The 22877-nt window shown below is 43.0% G+C and overlaps 1 protein-coding gene and 1 pseudogene across 2 annotated transcripts in view; one reads left to right on the forward strand and one right to left on the reverse strand.

The window, feature by feature from the left end:
- Positions 1-22877, forward strand: part of POLN (DNA polymerase nu) — a gene marked incomplete at both ends in the record, with an annotated part of 142091 nt that overhangs the window by 65372 nt on the left and 53842 nt on the right. The window lies entirely within an intron of this gene.
- On the reverse strand, positions 15856-16325 carry LOC308264390 (large ribosomal subunit protein uL23-like; annotated as a pseudogene). Its single transcript has one exon. The product of its transcript is annotated as a large ribosomal subunit protein uL23-like (transcript).

Genomic DNA, 22877 nt, shown 5'->3' on the forward strand with positions numbered 1-22877 from the left:
CTTGGGAGGCTGAGACAGAAGAATCGCACAGGTTCAAAGGCAACCTCAGCTACATAGTGAGGCTCTCAGCAACTTAATGAGACCCTGTTTCCAAATAAAGTTTAAAATAGGTCTGGGATGTAGCCCAGAGGTAGAAAGCCCGAGTTCCACCCCCAGTACCACCAGAAAAAAAAAAAAAAACTATATATATATATATATATATATATATATATATATATATATATATATAAAATTCATTCCTATTCTTCTGAGGATCATCTATACTGTGTTCCAAAGTGGTTGCAGTGATTTGCAATCCCACTGAGTTCCTACTTCTCCACACCCTTGCTAGCATTTTTTTGTGTTTTTAATGATTGTCATTCTAATTGGGGTTAAGTGAAATCTCAGCTTAGTTTTGATTTGCATCTCAGATTGCTAAATGATGTTGAACTTTTTTATACATTTGTTGGCCATTTGAATTTTTTTCTTTTTTGCAGGTCTGGGAATGGAACCCAGGGGCATTCAACCTCTGAGCTACACCTCCTGCCCTATTTTTATTATTATTATTATTTTTTTTTTTTTTTTGCGAGTCTGGAGATGGAACCCAGAGGCATTCGACCTCCGAGCTACACCCCCCTGCCCTATTTTTTTATTCTTTATTTTGAAACCGGGTCTCACTGAGTTGCAGAGGGCCTCACTAAGTAGCTGAGGCTGTCTGTGAACTGTGATCCTCCAGTCTTAGCCTCCCGAATGCTGGGATTACAAGCATGTGTCACCACGCCCGGCTTTATTATTATTATTCTTAATTTGAAACAGGGTCTCACTAAGTTGCCGAGGGCCTGGCTAAGTAGCTGAGGCTGTCCGCAAACCGTGATCCTCCGGTCTCAGCCTCCCAAATGCTGGGATTACAAGCGTGCGCCACCACGCCCGGCTTTGAATTTCTTCTTTTGTAAAGTTTAGTTCACTTGTCAATTTTTTGTTTGGGTTATTTGTCTGTCTGTCTGTCTGTCTGTCTGTCTTTCTTTCTTTCTTTCTTTCTTTCTTTCTTTCTTTCTTTCTTTCTTTCTTTCTTTCTTTCTTTCTCTTTCTTTCTTTTTTCCGAGGTACTAGAGATGGAACCCAGGGGCATTCTACCTCCAGCTACACCCCCTACCCTATTTTTTTATTCTTTATTTTGAAACATGGTCTCACTGAGTTACAAAGGGCCTCACTAAGTAGCTGAGGCTGTCTGTGAATCTCAATCCTCCTGTCTCCGCCTCCCAAATGTTAGGATTACAAGTGTGCACCACCACACCTGGTTGGATTATTTGTTTTCTTAGAAGTGGCAAATTCCTTGAGTTCTCTCTATACTCTAGATATTAAGCTGGGCGTGGTGGTGCACGCTTGTAATCCCTGCGCTTGGGAGGTGGAGACAGGAGGATCGTACAGGTTCGAAGCCAGCCGCGCTGGCTTAAGAGACCCTGTTTCCAAATAAAAAGTATAAAATAGGTCTGGGAGTGTAGCCCTGAGGTAAGAGGGCTTCCAGGAACCCCCCCCCAAAAAAATATATATACATATACACACTAGATATTAGTCTTCTGTTGGAGGAGTGAAAGTTAGTTTTGCAAGGTATAAAATTCTCAAATGACAGGGTTTTTGTTTTTTTTTTTCTTTCAGCATTCTGAAGACATTACTTTCTTCTTAGGTACATTCTTTCTTTTCTTTTCTTTTTTTCAGTACTGGAGATGGAACCCAGGGGCATTCTACCTCCAACTCATACCCCCAGCTCTATATTTTATTCTTTATTTTGAAACCGGTCTCACTGAGTTGCAGAGGGCCTCACTAAGTAGCTGATGCTGTCCACGAACCGCGATCCTCCAGTCTCAGCCTCCCAGATTCTGGGATTATAAGCGTGCCCACCACGCCCGGCCTTATGTACATTATTTCTGATGAGAAATGTGTTGTCATTGTTATCTTTGTTTCTTTATGCATAATGTATCATTTTTGCAGGTCTTAGCATTTTCTATTTATACATAATTTTGAGAAACTTTATTATGGTATACTTTATGTTGGGGTGTGTTTGTGTGTGTGTGTGTGTGTGTGTGTGTGTGTGTGTGTGCGCGCGCGCGCTTACCTCTTATGTTTGGGATTATTGAGTTTCTTGGGATCTGTGGGTTTACAGTTTTCATCAGACTTGGAAAACCATTGATATTTATTCACATATTTTCTAGTGTCCCACTTTCTTTACCCTCTTCTTTGGGGACTCCACTTATAATAACTTGATTTTGTCCCACAGCTCACTAAGCTCATCTTCTTTTCCTTGGATTCTTTTTTCTTATTTTAGTTTGAATAATGTGTTAGACAGATTTCCATTGCTGTGACAAAATATTTGAGTTAAATAACTTAAAAGAAGCAAAGATTTATTTTGTCTCACAGCTTCAGAGGTTTAAACCAAGATTGCTTAGCCAGGTTACCTTTGGGCCTGTGGAGAGGCAGGGAGTAGATGGAAGAGAAAACTGTTCGCCTCATGCCAGCTGGGAAGCAAAAGAGGGAGGGGGATGGAGCTAGGAACTCAGTGTCCACTTAAAGGACATGCCCCAATGATCTCACTTCCTTCTGCTAAACCCTACCTTCTTTTTTCTTTTTTCTTTTTCTTTTTTTGGTACTGGGGATGGAACCCAGAGGCTTTCTACCTCCGGGCTATACTCCCAGACCTATTTTAAACTTTATTTGGAAACAGGGTCTCACTAAGTTGCTGAGAGCCTCACTAAGTAGCTGAGGCTGGCTCTGAACCTGCGTGATCCTCCTGTCTCAGCCTCCCAGGCACGGGGATTACAAGCGTGCGCCACCACGCCCGGCTTAAGCCCTACCTTTTAAAGGGTGTACCAGCTCCCATTAGTGCCACAGGCCAGCAACCAAGCTTTAGCATTTGGCCTTTGGAAAGGGACACTTAAGAGTTAACCCATAACAGGTTTTATGTTACCATGTCCTCTAGTTCAACAATACTTTCTTTTGTTATGACTCTGTTCTTAATCCTATTATATGGCTCTGTTCTTAATCCTATCATTTATGTATTTTGTATTAGACATCACAATTTTCATTTCTTTAAGTTCAATTTTAATCTTTTTATACCTTCCATGTCTCTGCTTAATTTATTAATATGTTGAAGCAGTTATATGATGTCTTTGCCTGCTGATTTCAACATCTGTGTCCATTATTGGTTAGTTTTAATAGATGGTTATTTCCATTATGAGTCTATTTCCTCCTTCTTTGTATGTCTGCTAATCTTTGTGTGAATGATAGACATGAATTTTCATGGCTGCATTTGGGATATTTTTGTACTCTCATAAATATTCCTGAAATTTATTCTGAGATGAGTTAAGTTACTTGGAAACAGTTTGTTCCTTCTCGTTTTACTTTTATGATTTCTCTGGTCGGTCCGGAGAATTACTTCATCTATAGCTCATTTTTCTCCAGCCTTGAAGAGAGACCTTCCTGAATATTCTACCAGATTATTCTGAGTTTTTAAAGAGCAGCTGGTGGGAACATACCCATTCCTGGCCTTAGGTGAACTCAGGGCCTTGTTCCCTATTCCTACAGATTTTTTTTTATCTAGCCCTTGGCAATTTCTTCACACATACAAGGATCCTTTCTCTTTCCATTATTCAGTTCTTTAATGGTCACAAGAAAAGTAATGATTTTATTATCTGGCTTTTCCTCATAACTTTCCTTCTAACTGTATACATTCCAAGCAGCAGTAAAAAATATTCCCATCTAGTAAATTTTAATTCATCTAAAACTCTGCCTTCTTATGTTTTCTTGGGCTGGAATGGTTTATGACTCACTGGTTCTGTCAGAACCTCAGTCTGAGCCAGGGATGGTGGTGCATGCCTATAATTCCAGTACTTGGGAGGCTGAGACAGGAGGATCATAGGTTCAAATTCAGCCTCAGCAACTTAGTGAGGCCCTCTGCAACATAATGAGACCCTATTTCAAAATAAAAAGAATAAAAAAGGGCTGGGGATGTAGCTCAGAGGTAGAATGCCTCTGGGTTCAGTTGGTTCAATTCCCATTCTCTCTTTCTCTTTCTCTCTCTCTCTCTCTCTCTCTCTCTCTCTCTCTCTCTCTCTCTCACACACACACACACACACACACACACACACACACACACACACACACACACACACCAAAAAGCAGAAGAAAAAAAAAAAAAGAACCTCAAGCCAAGCGTGGTGGCGCACACTTGTAATCCCAGCATTCGGGAGGCTGAGACAGAAGGATCGCAGTTCACGGACAGCCTCAGCTACTTAGTGAGGCCCTCTGCAACTCAGTGAGACTCTGTTTCAAAGTAAAGAATAGCCGGGCGTGGTGGCGCACGCTTGTAATCCCCGCGCTTGGGAGGCAGAGACAGGAGGATCGCGCAGGTTCGAAGCTAGCCCCGCGCGCTGGCTTAGGAGACCCTGTTTCCAAATAAAAATGCAAAAATAGGTCTGGGAGTGTAGCCCGGAGGTAGAAGGGCTTCCAGGAACCCCAGTACCACCAAAAAAAAAAAAAAAAAACAAACAAACAAAAAAAAAAAACAAAGTAAAGAATAAAAAATAGGGCTGAGAGTGTAGCTGGGAGATGGAATGCCCCGGGGTTCATCCCCAATACCGCAAAAAAAAAAAAAAAAAAAAGAACCCCAGCCTCTTGTGCGTCCTAGATTCTCTTTATGCCTTGCTATTCACAGTGGGTTATAGCAGCCTGTTTTCCTGTGTTTCTCGCCCTGGGTTGTAAATTCCATAGTAGAGATTTCCCTGGCTGCCTCTGTAGCTGGAGCACGTAGGTGCTGAGTGTTTCTTGAATGGCCACTGCACACGTACCTGCTCTAGAGTTGTCCTGCGTGTCGCAGAGCCTCAAGCTTGGGATCACCGGCAGGGTTGTGTGTGTTGACCGTGTGCCATGTCCCTTCTCATGCTGGCTTGCCGTCTTCTGTGGCTCAGGCCTGAGGTGCCCCTGAGGTCTTCACTTTGTCTGAATGCTCCTCTTCTCAACTCAGCTCCCTTTGGGTTCTTGCCTGCCTGTCCTCGTTTTCTCACCCCTCATAACTACTGTGCCTTTCACAAAGGCTTCTCATGGGAGGTGCAGAGGGCCTTTCTCTGTTTGCACTTGCCAGGAGCTGCATTCTTCCACCAGATACCTCCTTATCACACAGGCTTTAAAGGTCCCTGCTAGCGTCTCTACATCAACAGGGCCAGTTTTTGTCAGTGTGTTCATTGCACTGTAATTCCACTCGCGATGCTGGCTCAGAATTTATCAGCATTATGAAATTCAAAATATCTGACCTTTCACTTTGTGTTTTTACAAACTCTTTAGTGTTCTGTGTTCTCATTTTTCTTTGAGGTCAGTATTTAATTTTAAAAAATGTTATAGCTAGCCGGGCATGTTGGCGCATGCTTGTATCCAGGTACTTGGGAGGCTAAGACAGGAGGATCCTGGTTTGGGGACAGCCTCAGCTACTTAGTGAAGCCCTTTGCAACTCAGTGAGACCATTTCCAAATTAAGAATAAAAAGTAAGGCTGAGTATGTAGCTTGGAGGTAGAATGCCCCTGGGTTCCATCCCCAGTACTGCAAAAAAATAAAAATAAAAAAGTTATAGCTGCCATAATGGGATATTAAACTCCCAGCATGACTGAGATGTAGTCTTGCTTCCAGTTCTTGTTTAGTGAGTCCTTTTCTACCCTGTAGTCATCTTTGTTTTTTAAATTGTAGATCCAGAATTTCACTATCATGTTTATACTCACTTTTTAAATGGATTGGAGCCAAATTAACATCTTGTCATAATGTAGTAATGCTTTTTTATGATCCATGGCTCCTTGAGTCTTTCTGCACCTACATCCCTGAGCACATATACGTTCTCCAACCCAACCTTCTTTGGTTGCTGCCCATTAGTTCTAGCTTCAACTCTGAGGATATGTCCTCAAGGAGCATTATTTGATGCCCTCCACCCAGTCCTCCGCTTGCCCAGGACTCTACCTGGTGCCCCTCTCGCCTACCAGAGGAATGTGGATCCTGGCAAAATAAACATCCTTGTGCCACCCACCATCCAGTTTAAGAGTTTCAACATTACTTGGGTGCATAGAGAAACCTGTGCATTCTTTCTGTGGTCTATTTTTCCTGAGTCAGTGCTCTTTTCTCTTTTCCGTGGTACCAGGGATTGAACCCAGGGGTATTCTGCCTCTGAGCTACTCCCCCAACCCTATTTTATTCCTTATTTTGAAACAGGGTCTCACTAAGTTGTGGGGGCCTCCCTAAGCAGCTGAGGCTGGCCACGAACCTGTGACCCTCCTGTCTCAGCCTCCCAAATACTGAGATGTCACTGCATAAATATACTAAATCAGCCGGGCATGGTGGCACATGCTTGTAATCCTCGCGCTTGGGAGGCTGAGACAGGAGGATTACACAGGTTCTAAGCCAGCCTCAGCTACTTAGTGAGGCTCTCAGCAACTTAGTGAAACCCTGTTTCCAAATAAAGTATAAAATAGGTCTGGGAGAAGCCTGGCGTGGTGGCGCACGATTGTAATCCCCGTGCTTGGGAGGCTGAGACAGGAGGATCACGCAGGTTTGGAGCCAGCCTCAACTGGCTTAAGAGACCCTGTTTCCAAATAAAATATAAAATAGGCCTGAGAGTGTAACCCAGAGGTAGAAGGCCCCTGGGTTCCATCCCCAGTACCACCAAAAAAAAATTAAATTAAAATAAATAAATAAATATAAATAAATAAAATAGATCTGGGAGTATAGCCCAGAGGTAGAAAAGCCCCTGGGTTCCACCCCCAGTACCACAAAAATAAGTAAATAACTAGATCAACTGGGGGAGGGGCATACTTTTGTAATCTCAGTACTTGTAAGGCTGAGACAGGAGGGTCACTGGTTCCAGGTCAAAATGCTCCAGAAGAAAAAGGGCTAGGATGAGGCTCAGTAGTAGAATACCCCTGGGTTCGATTCCTAGTACCATAAGTAAATAAGTATGCTAGATCACTTCCAGTTTTTTTTACTATTAAAATCAGTGTTGCAGCCAGGTGTTGTGGTGCACACCTGTAATCCTAGTACTTGGGAGGTTGCGACAGGAGGATTGCAGGTTCAAGTCAGCCTCAGCAATGTAGCAAGACTCTCAGCAAACTAGCATGACCCTGTTTCAAAAAATAATAATAATAAAGTAGGTCTAGGAATGCGATCAGAGATAGAGTGCCCCTGGGTCCAATCCCTAGTGCCATTAATTAATTAATTAAATAGGACTGTGGATTGCTGGGCGTGGTGGCGCACGCTTGTAATCCCAGCATTCAGGAGGCTGAGACAGGAGGATGGCAGTTCGCAGACAGCCTCAGCTACTTAGTGAGGCCCTTTGCAACTCAGTGAGACTGTTTCAAAATAAAAAAATAAAAAATAGGGCAGGAGGTGTGGCTCAGAGGTCGAATGCCCCTGGGTTCCATCCCTAGACCCATAAAAATAAAAATAAATAAATAAAAAGGACTGTAGGCCAGGCATGGTGGCACATGCCTGTAATCCCAGTACTTGAGAAGCTAAGACAGGAGGATTGTATATTTGAGGACAGCCTCAGTAACTTAGCAAGATGCTATTTCAAAATAAAAAATAAAAAGAACTGAAGATGTAGCTTGGGGTTCAGTTCCCAGTACCGCACAAAAACAAAAACAAAACAATAGCACCAAAAATACTGCAAGAAAAGGAGCAATACTGTGATGAATGTTTTTGTCATGTGTGCAGCTTTTTCTGGTGTTGCTGGCATCACCTGGCCAGAGGATGTGCTTCCAGCTCCCCCAGTGTCACAGGCACTCTGCAGTGCTGCCCAGCTCACCCCCCCTGCTGTGGGCTGGATCTCGTCACCCATAGACTCATCACTGTGCTTCAGGCACTTTACATTCAGCCAGTCTGGTGAGTGTGAATTAATGCATTATTGTGGTCTCATTTGCATTATTTTAGCTACCAATGAGAGCAAGTATATTTTCATGTTTATTGGTCATTTGAGGCTTTTTTCAGTAACTTGCTTTATTTTTTTTACTTATTTTTAATTTATTTTTTTGTGGTACTGAGGATGGAACCCAGGGGCATTCTACCTTTGACCTACACCCCCAGCCGATTTTTTATTCTTTATTTTGAAACAGGGTCTCACTGAGTTGCAAGGGCCTAAGTAGCTGAGGCTGTCCGTGCACCGTGATCCTCCTGTCTCAGCCTCCCAAATGCTGTGATTACAAGCAGGCTCCACCAGGCCCAGCCTAACTTGCTTTATTATCTCCTTATACCAATTTCAATTTAGTGGTTTATCTTTTACTTATTAATATGTAAAAGGTTTTATATATTATGAATATTATTTTTTGTTCACCTATATAAATTACTTCTCTTTGATGTACTTTTTCATGTTATAGTCTGTATCTTTTATTTATAGTTTTTTATTTTAATATCACCATATTTGTAGTCTCTATGGTTTACATTTTCTTGTATCTCTTCTCTTCCTCCTTCTCCTCCTCCTCTTCTCCTCCTCCTCCTCTTCCTCTTCCTCCTTCTCCTCTTCTTCTTTCTTCTTTTTCTTCTTTTTCCTCCTCCTCTTCTTCCTCCTCCTCCTCTTCCTCTTCCTCCTTCTCCTCTTCTTCATCCTCTTCCTCCTCTCTTCTCTTCTTCTTATTTCTTCTTTCTCCATCTTTCTGAGACTGGATCTCATTATGTTGCCCTAGCTGGCCTTGAACTCCTGGGCTCAAGCCATCTTCCTGCCTCAGCCACCCAGGTAGCTGGGGCTACATGTACCACCACACCTGGCTTTCTTATGTCTTGTTAAAGAAACTCTTTTTGCACAGAGATCATAAAGATGTTCAAATTTTCCCTCAAAGGTTTTACTCTGCCAGGCATGGTGGCACATGTCTGTAATCTGAGTACTTGGGAGGCTGAGACAGGAGTATCTCGGATTCAAAAGTAGCCTCAACAACTTAGTGAGACTCTGAGCAACCTAGCAAGACCAGGTCTCAAAATAAAAACTACAAATGTCTAGTGCTATATCTTGGAGGTAGAATGCCCCTGAGTTCAACCCCCAATAACACCATGTGCGCGTGCGCGCACACACACACACACACACACACACACACACACACCACATTTTGCTCTTAGGTGGGCATAGTGGCACATGCCTGTAATCTCAGTACTTGGGAGACTGAGATAGGAGGATTCCAGGTTTATAGCTAGCCTCAGCAACTTAATGAGACCTTATTTCAAAATAAAAATAAAACAGGGCTGGGGTGCAGCTCAGAGGTAGAATGGCCTTCAGTTCAATCCCCAGTAAAACACACACACACACACACACACACACACACACACACACACACACAAAAGCTTTGTTCCTTATTTTCTGGGTCTTTAATCACATTGGAGCTTGTTTTTTATTATTATTATCATTATTATTTTGCAGTACTAGGGATGGAACCTAGGGGCATTCTACCTCCAAGCTATACTCCAGCTCTATTTTTTATTCTTTTTTTTTTTTTGGTGGTGCTGGGGGTGGAACCCAGAGGCTTTCTACCTCTGGGATATATTACCAGACCTTTTTTATATTTTATTTGGAAGCAGGGTCTCACTAAGTTGCTGAGAGCCTCACTAAGTAGCTGAGGCTGGCTTCGAACCCGTGCAATCCTCCTGTCTCAGCCTCCCAAGCGTGGGGATTACAAGCGTGCGCCACCACACCTGGCTCATTATTATTTTGAAACCGGTCTCACTAAGAAGCTGAGGCTGTCTGCGAACTGCATCTTCCGGTCTCAGCCTCCCGAATGCTGGGATTACAAGCGTGCCCACTGGGCCTGGCTGGAAGCTTGCTTTTGCATAGGTGTAAGGTGGAGATCTGGTTATTTTCCACTTGGGCAGCACTTGTTATCACTATTGCCATTTGAAGAGTTGACATTAACTGGCAGGGCCTGACTGGAGGCGCTGCAGTGAACGTGTGTGTCTGGCTCAAGATGAGTGCTGGGGTTGGGTCCTGGGTGTCCCTGTCTCTTCCCACACATTGTCTCACTGGAGATGGCGCCCCCTAGTGTCCTCTATGCTGCCTGTGGTCACTCTCCCTCGCTGGTGAGCACCTGCGCTTTCTACACTCCATCCTGAGAGGCAGGCTGCATGGTGTCTTCATGATGGCAGGCAGTCAGAAATGTCATTAAGGGAAGAAGTGAAATCGAGGACTGAGTCTTGGCTATCCAGGTAGAGCTAATATATGATTCACATGCCCAGGGTTCTGTCCCCAGTACCACACAAAACCAAAACCAAACAACAGCACTCAATAAAGCACTACTGTGACAGATATTCTTTGTCTTGTGCACAGGTTTCTCTGGTGTTGCCAGCATTGCCTGGCCACAGGGCGCACCGTTGTCCAATTCTCCCAGCGTCATACGCACGCTGCAGATGGTGTCCAGCTCACTCGTACCTGTTGCACAGGCTAGATCTCATCACCCTACACTAATATATCACTGTGAGAGAAAGGTGTGTGTGTGTGTGTGTGTGTGTGTGTGTGTGTGTGTGTGTGTTACTGGGACTAGAACCCAGAGGCAGTCTACCTCAAACCTACACTCCCAGCCCTTTTTAAAAAATCTTTTGTTTTTGAAACAGGGTCTTGCTAGGTTGCTGAGAGGCTCACTAAATTGCTGAGGCTGGCTTTGAATCTGTGATCCTCCTGTCTCAGACTCCCAAGCACTGGGATTACAAGTGTGTAGCACCACACCAGGCTGGGAGTGTCTTTAAATTAGGATTGTCCATATTATTTATTTCGTATTTGGTAAATTGTTTTAGTTTCTTTTGTTGTTGATGTTTTTGTGTGTTGGTATTAAAGGTTGAACCAAGGGACAGTCTACCACTGAGCCACACCCACAGCCCTATTTTATATTTTTATTTTGAAACAGGTCTCAGTGTGTACTAGCATCAGACCTGTGATCCTCCTTTCTCCACCTCCTAAGTCTTATGATTAAAGGTGTGTCCACCTTGCCTGGCTATAACCAGCTATTTGTTTTACTGATTTTCTCTATTGTTTTTCTATATTCAGTTTATTAGTTTCTTTTCTTTATTCTGATTTTTTTTCTTTTCTAATACTTGGTAAGCTAAGACAGGAGGATTATTATTTTTTCTTCTGCTTAATCTGGGTTTATTTTGTTTTTCTTTGTCTAGGTTCTTGAGGTGGGTGCTTAGATTATTACTTTGAGACTTTTTTTTCTCATGTATACATTTTAGTGCTGTAAAATTTCCACTCTGCACTGTTCTGTCTATATCCCACACATTTTGATATATTATATTTTGTCAAATAAAAATTGTACCAGGTAGTTCAATTGGCAAGGAAGAGTTTATTCAAGACTATTTGAATAGGGGCGAGAGAATGAGCTCAACGCCAAACACAGCATGGAGACTGGGGGCTCACATCCTGTAGCGAGGCGAGAGGTCATCTGCGCAGAAAATTACTAAGAGAAAGTTGGCTAGGCGTCAGGGCAGGAGGATTGTTGATAACGTAGCCGTTTTTTCTGTGGTGTTTGGCTGGAGTAATGCAGTGTTTGCCTAAAGGTTTTCTGTCTTGGCCTGTTTCCTCCCTGGTCCTTTGGAGAGCAAGCGCAGGTTGTCGTTGCTGTTGTGTTTTGGTCTTCGGCCATCAGCTTCTCCAGCACCCAGTCTGTGGCATATTAGGTGGGATTTAGCTCTGTGTAATTCTTTGGGTCCCACAGTCACTGGCCAGTCTGTCTTCTGTCACCTGTCAGAATCTTCTTATGTTTGCTGTATACACAGTACCCAGGATTAGCTGAACCTGCGAAAAGGACAGAGAAAGTATGTTTGCACCACCTTCCTGGAACTAGACGTTTTCTTGTCAGCAGTTTTAATTGAACAAAATACATGATAGCTTAAGGGTGGTTCTGAAATACCACTTGATGACATTCATTCCCAGCACCTTTTGCTGCTGAAAGACTGCCAGCACACAGAGACTGAGGCCTCTGTCGCTTCACAGGGAGAGGGTGACACTGAGAGGAAAGAAGCTGTGTTCAGCTCTAGCCTTCAACTAGCACTAGCACTCAGGGAAGAGCACAACAGAAATAAGAAAAGTACGGCGGCACAGGCCTGCAACCCCGGGGATTCAGGAGGCTAAGGCAGGACAGGTATAAGTTTGAAGCCAGCCAGCACAACCTAGTGGGACCCTATCTCAAAATAAAAAGGGCTGGGACGTAAGCCAGGTGTGGTAGCACACGCTTGTAATCCCCGCACTTGGGAGGCAGAGACAGGAGGATCGTGCTGGTTCAAAGCCAGCCTTGCTGGCTTAAGAGACCCTGTTTCCAAAAATATATATAAAATAGGTCTGGGAGTGTAGCCCAGAGGTAGAAGGGTTTCCAGGAACCCCAGTACCACCAAAAAAAAAAAAAAAAAAAAAGGTCTGGGGTGTAACTCAGTGGTTGGGCATCCCCAGATCAATCCCCACAAAGAAGAAAGAGAAAGGGAGACAGAGACAGAGACAGAGACAGAGACGAGAGAGAGAGAGAGAGAGAGAGAGAGAGAGAGAGAGAGAGAGAGAGAGAGAGAAGAAATATGAATCAGGCACTAGAAGTGTAAAAGTTCTTTGCTTTGCATTTTTAACTTTTTAATTTCAGAATCTTTCCTATAATATCTGGACTCAGAACTTTGCATTTGTCCTTTATAACATTATAAAGGACCCATCCAGTAGAGAGGGTCCAGATAGCCACATGGGCAAGGCCCCTTTCTAGAAGCAGTTGGCAGCTCCTCGGCTTGGAAGCACGGCACAGAGCTGAGCTTAATGGGGCCTCTGAATGGGCTCAGACCCAGCCCCTGTGGGATTGATGCTAGGGTGGGGCTGGGACAGCCCCCCCCCCAGGCCATACTGTCCATGGGGCCAAGGTTGTGCTCCCAGCCAGGAAGCCTGGGGCACAGAGCCCACATACTGGGACCTGAAGTGGCCCTTGCAAAGAGCTAAATCTATGCCCCACTGGGCCTGAGTGAGAGCAGGAAGCCCTCCGGGCCCAGTGCAGCTCTGGTGTTCCATGGCTACCTGATTCTGCCTGGACCCTGGAGGAGAGCTGTGATGGGGACAATCCTAGGCCAGGTCCCCAGGGAGAGCTTCAGCTTGGCTTCAAAACACAGTGGTGTTGCCAGGGCCAAGGTCAAGGCCACATTGGCCAGGGAGGTTACAGACTGTAGTCCACTGAAGACACTTTGCCCACAGAAGCAGAAAGGCAGGGGGCATGGCAGGGCAGCCAAGCAGGCGACCTGGGACCTCCTCCATTCAGTGCTGTGGAGCCCCGCAGACTTCCCACCACTTGCCCCCAAGACACTCCAGGAAGGAGGAGACTGAGTGGGAGAAGCCTGGGAGAAACAAGTGCTTTTCCCTGATGGATTAAAATATGCTGCCCCATGCATTCATTCAAGGGCATTCGGTTGTATTAAGAGAAAACCTAATTCAAACTGGTTTTTTTTTTTTTTTTTTTTTTGTGGTACTGGGGGTGGAACCCAGGGACTTTCTACCTCCAGGCTATACTCCCAGACCTGTTTTTTATATTATTTGGAAACAGGGTCTCACTAAGTTGCTGAGAGCCTCACTAAGTAGCTGAGGCTGGCCTCAAACCTGTGTGATCCTCCTGTCTCAGCCTTCCAAGCGTGGGGATTACAAGCGTGCGCCACCACGCCTGGCTCAAACTCACTGTTTAAAGGCATTGCTCAGCTTACCTGACCTAGACATGTAGGGAAAGGCTGGGTTCATTCTGGTGACCTAATTCCATAGGCAGCCAGGATTCTCTCTCTCTTATCCTGGGCTCTCGTTGCCCTGAGGTCCACAGTCCCAGTAGATCTTCAGATCTTGGACATGTTTGCTCAGTTTATCTCAGAGGGGAAGAAAAGTTGCTCTGTGTGGCTTCCATGAAAGCGAGAGGAAGCAGCTTTCACAGATACACGTTCTCAGCAAGCTTCTCCTTGTATCCGTGACCCAGGGTGGATCTGCTGGCTGGCCTAAAGGTGGTAGTAGGGTGTTCTGCAGCAATTTGAGTGCTGTTTTGTAAAGAAAAGGGAAGAGGGGGTGCTGCATGGCCCAAACAACTCTCATCCTCCCTACATGGAAAGATTATTTTTTCCTACAATCAACAGAAATACGATTTACAAATTCTAAACCTATTTCCTGCGATAAGGGACACTGCAGATGACATAGGAATGGGGCCGCCCTCACCGTTCTGGTCTTCCACCGCCTGGCTACGAGCCTGCAATCCTCGTGCCTCCGCCTCCTTAGTATTTTGGGATTACAGGCACGTACCAGCATGCTCAGCTTATTTGTTATTTTGAAACAGAGTCTTGCTGAGTTTCTTAGGCTGGCTCCAACCTGTGAACCTCCTGTCCCCTCCCAAGTACTGGGGTTACAGGACGTGTCACTGTCCTGCAGCACATGTATCTGGCATGATGGCATGATGGCTTACATCGTTGTCCGCGTTTCTTCTGTTAGCCAGCAGCAGGAACACTAGTTGTTGGCTGAAGTGCGCTGTTGCGGTGGACACCAAACTCCACTCACCTCAGCATGTCACCAGGGGTGGAGTCACCATCAGAGGGTAACAGAAGAAGGTGCCCAGTGAGATTTCCGGTGGTGCCTAGAGGCAGAGCTGATATGGGTTAACAATTGTGGAGGGAAGCCAGGCATGGTGGCGCACACTTGTAATCCCAGCACTTGGGAGGCTGAGACAGCAGGATCGCACAGGTTCAAAGCCAGCCTCAGCTACTTAGTGAGGCTCTCAGCAACTTAGTGAGACCCTGTTTCCAAATAAAATATAAAATAGGTCTGGGAGTACAGTCCCGGAGATAGAAAGCCTCTGGGTTCTACCCCTATTAACACCAAAATAAATAAATAAATGAATTAGGAATGTCCAGCTGGGTGTGGTGGGGCATCCCTTTAAACCGAGTACTTGGAGCCGGGCCTGGTGGCGCACACTTGTAATCCCAGTGCTTGGGAGGCAGAGACAGCAGGATCGCACAGGTTCGAAGCCAGCCTCAGCTACTTATTGAGGCTCTCAGCAATTTAGTGAGACCCTATTTTCAAATAAAGTATACAAAAATGGGCTTGTTAATATAGCCCAGAGGTAGAAAAGCCCCTGGGTTCCACCTCCAGTACCACACACACACACACACACACACACACACACACACACACATAATTGTGGAGGAAAAAGAAGAACAAATACTCTCAGGATGACATTTTTCCATATGGCCAAAGGATAAGACATATGTTGTTTTGTTTTTTGGTACTAGAGCTTGAACCCAGGGGCACTCTGCTTCCACTCTATGCCCTCAGCCCTTTTATTTTTCTTTATTTTGACACATTGTCTCTCTAGGTTGCTGAGAGTCTTACTAAGTTGCTGAGGCTGTTCTTGAATCTGCACCCTGCTGTTTTAGCCTCCCAAGTACTGGGATTATTGGTATGTACCACCATGCCTGGCAAGACATATGATTTAACTTTTATTAAGATGTTCAAGCTGGGTGTGGTGGCACACACACTTGTAATCCCCGAGCTTGGAAGGCGGAGACGGGAGGATTGCACTAAAAATAGGTCTGGGAGTGTAGCCTGGAGGTAGAAGGGCTTCCAGGAACCCCAGTACCACCAAAAAAAAAAAATGTTCAAAGTATATAACTTATTTAACCAAGTGTGCTACATAAGTTAGATATTTTGTGAAGTTTCTATTATCTATTATTATTATTGTAAAAACATAGAAGTTAACATTTTTTTTCCTTGCACAAACCCCATTTATTACCTTGATGTATAGCTTTCCCACAGCCCAAACAAAAACTGACAAAGACAAGAAACATATACATAGTGAAAAACCATATATTTTGAATTAGCCGGCTGGACTCTGTTTAGATGATTCCAATTTTGTTGGCAACACCCAAGCATCATAATCAGGAGCCAGGCGAACACACACCTTCTCTCCATCAGGCCTGATCAGGGTGTTTACCTTGGTGATGTCAATGCCATAGAGCTTCTTCACAGCCTGTTTGACCTGGTGCTTGTTGGCCTTCACATCCACAATAAACACAAGTGTGTTGTTGTCTTCTATCTTCTTCATGGCTGACTCAGTGGTCAGGGGGAACTTGATGATGGCACAGTGATCAAGCTTGTTTCTCCTGGGGGCGCTCTTCCGGGGGTATTTGGGCTGCCTCCGGAGCCACAGTGTCTTGGGCCTCCAAAAGGTTGGTGATGTGCGGATCTTCTTCTTTTTGTGGCTATGAACACCTTTCAACACTGCCTTCTTGGCCTTCAAAGCCTTTGCCTTGGCTTCAGCTTTAGCAGGGGCAGGAGCTTCCTTCGCCTTCGGCACCATCTTGTTAAAAAGGCAGAAGTTAACATTTAATTGTTAAAATGCTTTCTTCAATGGCTGGGTTCCATCCCCAGGATGGAAAAAAAATGTAAGCAAAATGCTTCCTTCATAACTTATCTTAAAAAAATTTTAAACTTAATATTTTTACTTCTCAAGACAAATAGGAAACATATATTTCTCTTTCTTTGGTAAAGCAGCCCTCTTTGAGATATGCTTTATACTGTGGGAAGATTTCAATGAACTGTAGTCTGTGTTTGTTGTTGTTGTTGTTGTTGTTGTTGTTGTTTGTACTGGAGATGGAACCCAGGGGCATTCTACCTCTGAGCTATACCCCTGGCCTGATATTTTATTCTTTATTTTGAAACAGAGTCTCGCCAAATTCAGAAGGCCTCACTCAGTAGCTGAGGCTGGCCACAAATCCAGATCCTTCTGTCTCAGCCTCCCAAGTGCTGGGATTCCAAGTGTGTGCCACCACATCCGGCTGTGGTCTGTCTTGATGCTGGGGAGACATGCTAATGGTGGGAAGCCACCTGCTTTATACAGCTTTAGATACTAAAATTACTCAAAGTGAGTAAATTTCTTAAACACTGTTGGATTGAAAATTTCTCTTTTCCTAGTTAGTTCAGATATTTTTGTATGAGTGTTGAATTTTGTCATCGTTTTTTTTCTGTTCTACTGCCATAATGGTGTGTCTTTGTCCTTTACTATATGGATATGATGTATTGCATTAATAATTTTTTTTACTTTAAACTGACCTTACATTCCTAAGATAATTCTCACTTGGTCATAGTATGTGATCCTTTTTCTATGGTGCTTGATGCATTTTGTTAATATTTAATTGAGAATTGTTGTGTCTGAGTTTATGAAATATGTTGGTTGGTATTTTTCTTTTCTTCTGATGTCTAGCTTTGGTAATCAGGACAATACTGACCTCACAGAATAAACAAGCTCCTCACTCCACCATTCTGGAAGTATCCCTCATTGGTGAAGGATTTTTGAGTTGTTTATATATTTTAAATTCAATGTGATTTGAAAAAAAATCTTTCCATATAAGGCTTGCTTCTCATTACCTTCACAATCTTTTCTTTCTTACAGTCTTTTCTTCCTTCCTTCCTTCCTTCCTCCCTCTTTCTTTCTTTCTTTCTTTCTTTCTTTCTTTCTTTCTTCTTTCGGTACTGGGGATGGAACCCAGGGGCATTCTACCTCTAAGCTACACCCCAGCCCTATTTTTTATTCTTTAAAATAAAATTTGAAACAGGGTCTCACTGAGTTGTAAAGGGCCTCACAAGTAGCTGAGACTGTTCTCGAATCGCTGTCCTCCTGTCTCAGCCGCCCAAATGTTGGGATTATAAGTGTGCACCACCACGCCCAACTATCCCAGTATTTGAGAGGCTAAGATAGGAAAATCACAGATTCAAGGACAGCCTCAACAATATAATAATACTCTCAGAAACCTAGTAATACCCTATTTCAAAACAAAAAAAAATTTTTTTAAGTGCTAGGGCTATAGCTTGGAGGTAGAACACGTCTGGACTCAATCCCCAGTACCAACAAAAAAGCTTGCTGGAGCCCAGTTTTTCAATTGTTTTCTTTTATAAATCATACTTTTAGTATATATCTAAAAACTCTTTGCAACCCATGATTACAGAAACTTTTTCTTAAGTTTTATTCTAAAAGCCTTAGAATTATGCATTTAGAATTATTATTCATGAATCACAGAATCAGATCGGTGATTATCAGGAAAAATCTTGCTGTGACTTTAATTGGGATTGTATTGAAATTATAGATCAATTTGGGAGACTGGCATATTAATACTGAGTATTTCAATCCATGAAGGTGGTTTATCTTTTCATTTATTTAGGATGTTATGGGCTTTTTTTTTTTCCTTTTTCCTAATTTGGTGTTGTGCTCTCCTCCATGAGAGTGGCTATAAACTCTAGCCGTGCCCTAATTAGGTTCAGGGGAGTCTAGCCCTTCCTTGATTGGCTCAGGTGAAACACAGAGGAGTCAACAAAACACATGAACTAGCAGAAGTAGTGTACTGCTTTCAGATCCCAGAGCGGGGGGAACTGCACACCTCATGGGGTGAAGAGGCAGGTAGAGCCCTCTGGAGCAAACACTCAACCTGCCGTGGGGAGAGAGACTGGAAGCGAGGCCTGTGGGTCGAAGCCTCTCCTGGGCTAGAGCATTCCCCAGCAGGTTCCCCAAGGAAGGTTCTGTTGGTGAGTTTCGAGCAAGCAGCCACAAGTTCTGTGCAGCCATGTGTGATCAAGAGGTGGGTCTCTGGCATACCTGCACAGCCCACGGGGTCCCTAGCGTGAGTCAGTTATCTAGTTCTCTCTAGAGATGGCCACCAGGAGGTGGTTGTACACAGCAGCTATCTGGGTCAACCACTCTAAAGAACTGGGAGGAGACAAAGAGCCGGAAACTATGTCAAGGATGACAGCCCTGCTTTCAATATGAGAAAATGAAACAAATTCAAAATGGACATAAGGCAACATAAAATTATAAGAATTAAGACTATTTCTTTCATCTGGATTTTAGAGTTTTCAGCAGACACATTTATAGCTAAATATCATAGGGATGTGGGCTACTATTATAAATTTTTATAGGACTTCCGGGAAGATGGCAACCGAGAAAAGCGGGGCTTAAGAGCCCCGCTAACAACCAATCTCCATTACCACAAAATCAGCGCCTTTCATAGCCAGAAAACACGATCACCAGAGAAACAAAAAAAATCACCAGGATCCAGAGAGAAAGCAGACTGAGAACAGAGCTCAGAGCCACAGAGGAGATACACTGGCCTCATGCCTGAGGACGCGGCAGCAGCGCCATACTGCCAGCGGCAGCTGCGAGTTCACAGGACGGCAACAGCAAGCCGAGGTGAGATGCTGCGGAACAGCCAGGCGGGATTTCTCGGCGCAGGGAGCATCTAAAGCTCCCAGTGGCTGAGCTCAGCACACACTGCAGGGATTCAGAGTGGAACTCAAAACCAAGAAGAAATACGCCAGCCTCACGACCGAGGGCGTAGCAGCGGCGCCATATTGCCACCGGCGGCAGCAGCAGAGAATTCGCCGAGTCCAGTACAGCTACATCTGCGTACTCAAGAACAGTGAGTCAAATTGCGGGCCACAGAGGAGAAATCCCAGTACTGTACTCCCTGGGACTTGACCCAGTGGGGGAGTGGCGGTGGCAGAGATATCACACCATAGGAAAACATGCAACCTGGCATCCCCCACAGTCTAAAGCAGCCTCTATGGACTCTCTGGGTCGGAGACTCTGTGATACAACCCAGTAAAGGAGTAGTGGGGTCTGAGATACTACTGACTCGAGATCCAGAACACCTTAAGTGAAGTCATAGTGACCCAAGGGAAGAACCCAGAGAAGGCACAAACCTCCGAAATCATGGGAAAGAGGAATAATACTGGAGCAATGAATGCCCACAACCCCACAACATCAGAACCCGATAAAACAGAAAATCAGAGATTTCTAGAAGATCAAATCAAGAAAATAACTGTAGAAATAATAGAGGTGCTTCGAAAAGAACTCAGAGAGAGCCAAAAAGAGATAAAGGATGCAATTAATGAAGTAAAGGCCTCAATTCAAAGCACAAACATCTGATTAGACCACATGGAGAACAGACTCTCGCTCTTAGAAGATGATTATTCCAAAAATGAACGCATAGTTTCTAATCTAGAAAAAAATATCCAACAGCAGGAATCTGATATTGAAGAAATATGGGCCCATTTTAAGAGAGCTAACCTAAGAATAATTGGAATAGAGGAGGGAAAAGAAGGTGAAACCAAAGAGATCAACAATCTCTTCAAGGAAGTAATAGCAGAAAATTTTCCAAACATAGAGCAAGAGGTTGATACACAGGTCCAGGAAACTTATAGAACTCCCTTTAGACAGGATCAGAGAAGAGGATCCCCACGCCACATAATTGTCAAAATGACCAATGTGGAAGCCAAGCAGAGAATCTTAAAGGCAACAAACACAAAGGGCCAAGTGACATTCAGAGGCAAGCCAATTAGAATCACTCCAGACTTCCCAAACCAAGTCATGAGAGCCAGAAGGGCTCGGAGTAACATATTCCAAACTCTGAAAGAAAACAACTTCCAGCCAAAAATTTCCTACCCAGCAAAACTTTCTATCAAATTAGATGGAGAAATAAGAAGCTTCCATGACAAACAGAAAATAAAGGAATTTATGTCTTCAAAACTAGCACTAGAGAAAATACTCAAAGAGATTAACTACAAAGAAGAAATAGGTAACACACACCAGAACCAGAGAAACAAGATTTTCCATCCAACAGACAACTAAGACTGGTTATCTGTGGAGATTCATTATTTATGTTAGTCTTTTACCTATCTCTAAATGGTATTGTTTGCCTTTATTGTTGTTAATTTTTAGGATGTCTAGTTGGAATATTAATATACCTTCAGATATAGCATTTGGAAATATTTTATCCCATTCTATTAGTAACTGTTAACTCTGTTTACATTGTCTTTGTATATACAATATTTTTTTTTATTTTTTAGGGAGTTTGTATACTCTTCTGTTGCCTGTGCCATTGAAATCATATCCAAGAAATCACTGCCAATTTCAGTGTTGTGAGGTTTTATGACCCAGATTTTCTCCTAAAAGTTTATAGTCTTAAGATTTATATTTAGGTCTTTTATCTATTTTGAGTTCATATTTGTATATGGGATTAGGTAAGGGTCCAATTTTATTCTTTCCCATGTAATTATTATTTTTCAACAATATTTAGTTAAAAGATTATTATTTCCACCACCAAATGTTCGTGGAAACCTTGTCAAAAATAACTTGACAATATAGGGAAGAATTTAGCTCTAGGCTTTTATTTAACTCCAATGGTTTATATATCTGCCTTTAGAATAGTACTACACTGTTTCAATTATTGTAGCTTTATATGGTTTGAAATCAGAAAATATATATCTTCTAGCTTTGTTCTTTTTCGAGATCATTTTGGGTATCTAGAGTCCATATTCCATATTAGGATAGATTTTTTTTCTGAAAAATAAATATATAAATATATGATAGTTTCACCTAAAAAAATAGAAAAAAATATTCTCTGGTAAGAAAGAAAGTAAAAAGAAATATTGAAATGTTATCTTTAAGTCATCAAAAGCTTGGTATCAGACAAATGAAACTGTTATGTGAAATTATCATTTTTAATTTTGGATAAATTGCTATAATACTAGATGTCAACCACTAAGCCAAGCATGGGAAGGAGGGATGGGGAGGGAATGGGGTGGGGATCGGGTGGGGGCTGACTGGGCGATGTGTACATGTATGTCTACAAAAGTTTGTATCCCACTATGATGTATGAATACAGTGCACCAATAAAAAAAAGTAAAGAATAAAAAAAATAAATTAAAAAAATTAATTTTTATAATTGTTTCTTTCATTTTAATGTCTAATCACTCATTGGTAATAGACATATAACTGATTTTGGGTACTGACTCTCTATCTTGGTTCTTCAGTAAACAAGGAAAATTTTTATAGGTTCCCTGGATCATCTACATAGACAATTATGTCTTTAGCAACTAGTGACCTCTTATCTTCTTGACTGATTATGCCTTTATTTCTTTTTCTTGCCTTGTTGTGGCTAGTTAGGACTTCCTATGCAATACTCAATGTGTGTTAGAAACAGATATTTTTGCCTTTTTTTTCTTAAGAGGGAAATGTTGACTCTCTTTTTCATTTTTATTTCACTTTATTATTTTTTTTGTAGTGCTAAGGATTGACCCCAGGGTCATTTTACCTCTGAGCCACAATCCCAGTCTTATTTTATTTTTATTTTTTTATTTTTTATTTTTTATTTTATTTTTTATTTATTTTTTTTATGGTACTGGGGTTCCTGGAAGCCCTTCTACCTCCGGGCTACACTCCCAGACCTATTATTTTTATTTTGAAACAAGGTCTCATGCTAGATATGATGGTACATGCTTGTAATCTCAGTACTTGAGAGTCTGAGACAGGAGGATTGCAGATTTGCAGCCAGCCTCAGCTACTTAGTGAGGCCTTCTGAAACTTAGTGAGACCATGTTTCAAAATAAATAATAAAAAGTAGGGCTGGGAGCCAGGCGTGATGGTGCAGGCTTGTAATCCCCGCTCTTGGGAGGCGGAGACAGAAGGTTCGAAGCCAGCCTCTCTGGCTTAAGAGACCCTGTTTCCAAATAAAAGTATAAAATAGGTCTGGGAGTGTAGCCCAGAGGTAGAAAGGTTTCCAGGAACCCCAGTACCACCAAAAAAAATAGTAGGGCTGGGGGTATAGTTTGAAGGTAGAATGCCCCTGGGGTCAATCCCCAGCACTGCAGTAAACAAACAAACAAACAAATAAATAAAGTGAACAGGGTCTCACTAAGTTAAGGAGAACTTTATAAGTTGCTAAGGCTGGTTACAAACCTGCTATCCTCCTTATCTTAGCCTCCCAAGTACTGGGATTTCAGGCGTGTGCCACCATGCCTGCCTCTCCTTTTTTTAATTTTCTGATATGTATTATGTAGAGTTGGTATTATGTATTTCCTAAATATT

The sequence above is a fragment of the Muscardinus avellanarius genome (assembly GCF_963383645.1).
Source record: "Muscardinus avellanarius genome assembly, chromosome: 6".
Taxonomy (NCBI): domain Eukaryota; kingdom Metazoa; phylum Chordata; class Mammalia; order Rodentia; family Gliridae; genus Muscardinus; species Muscardinus avellanarius.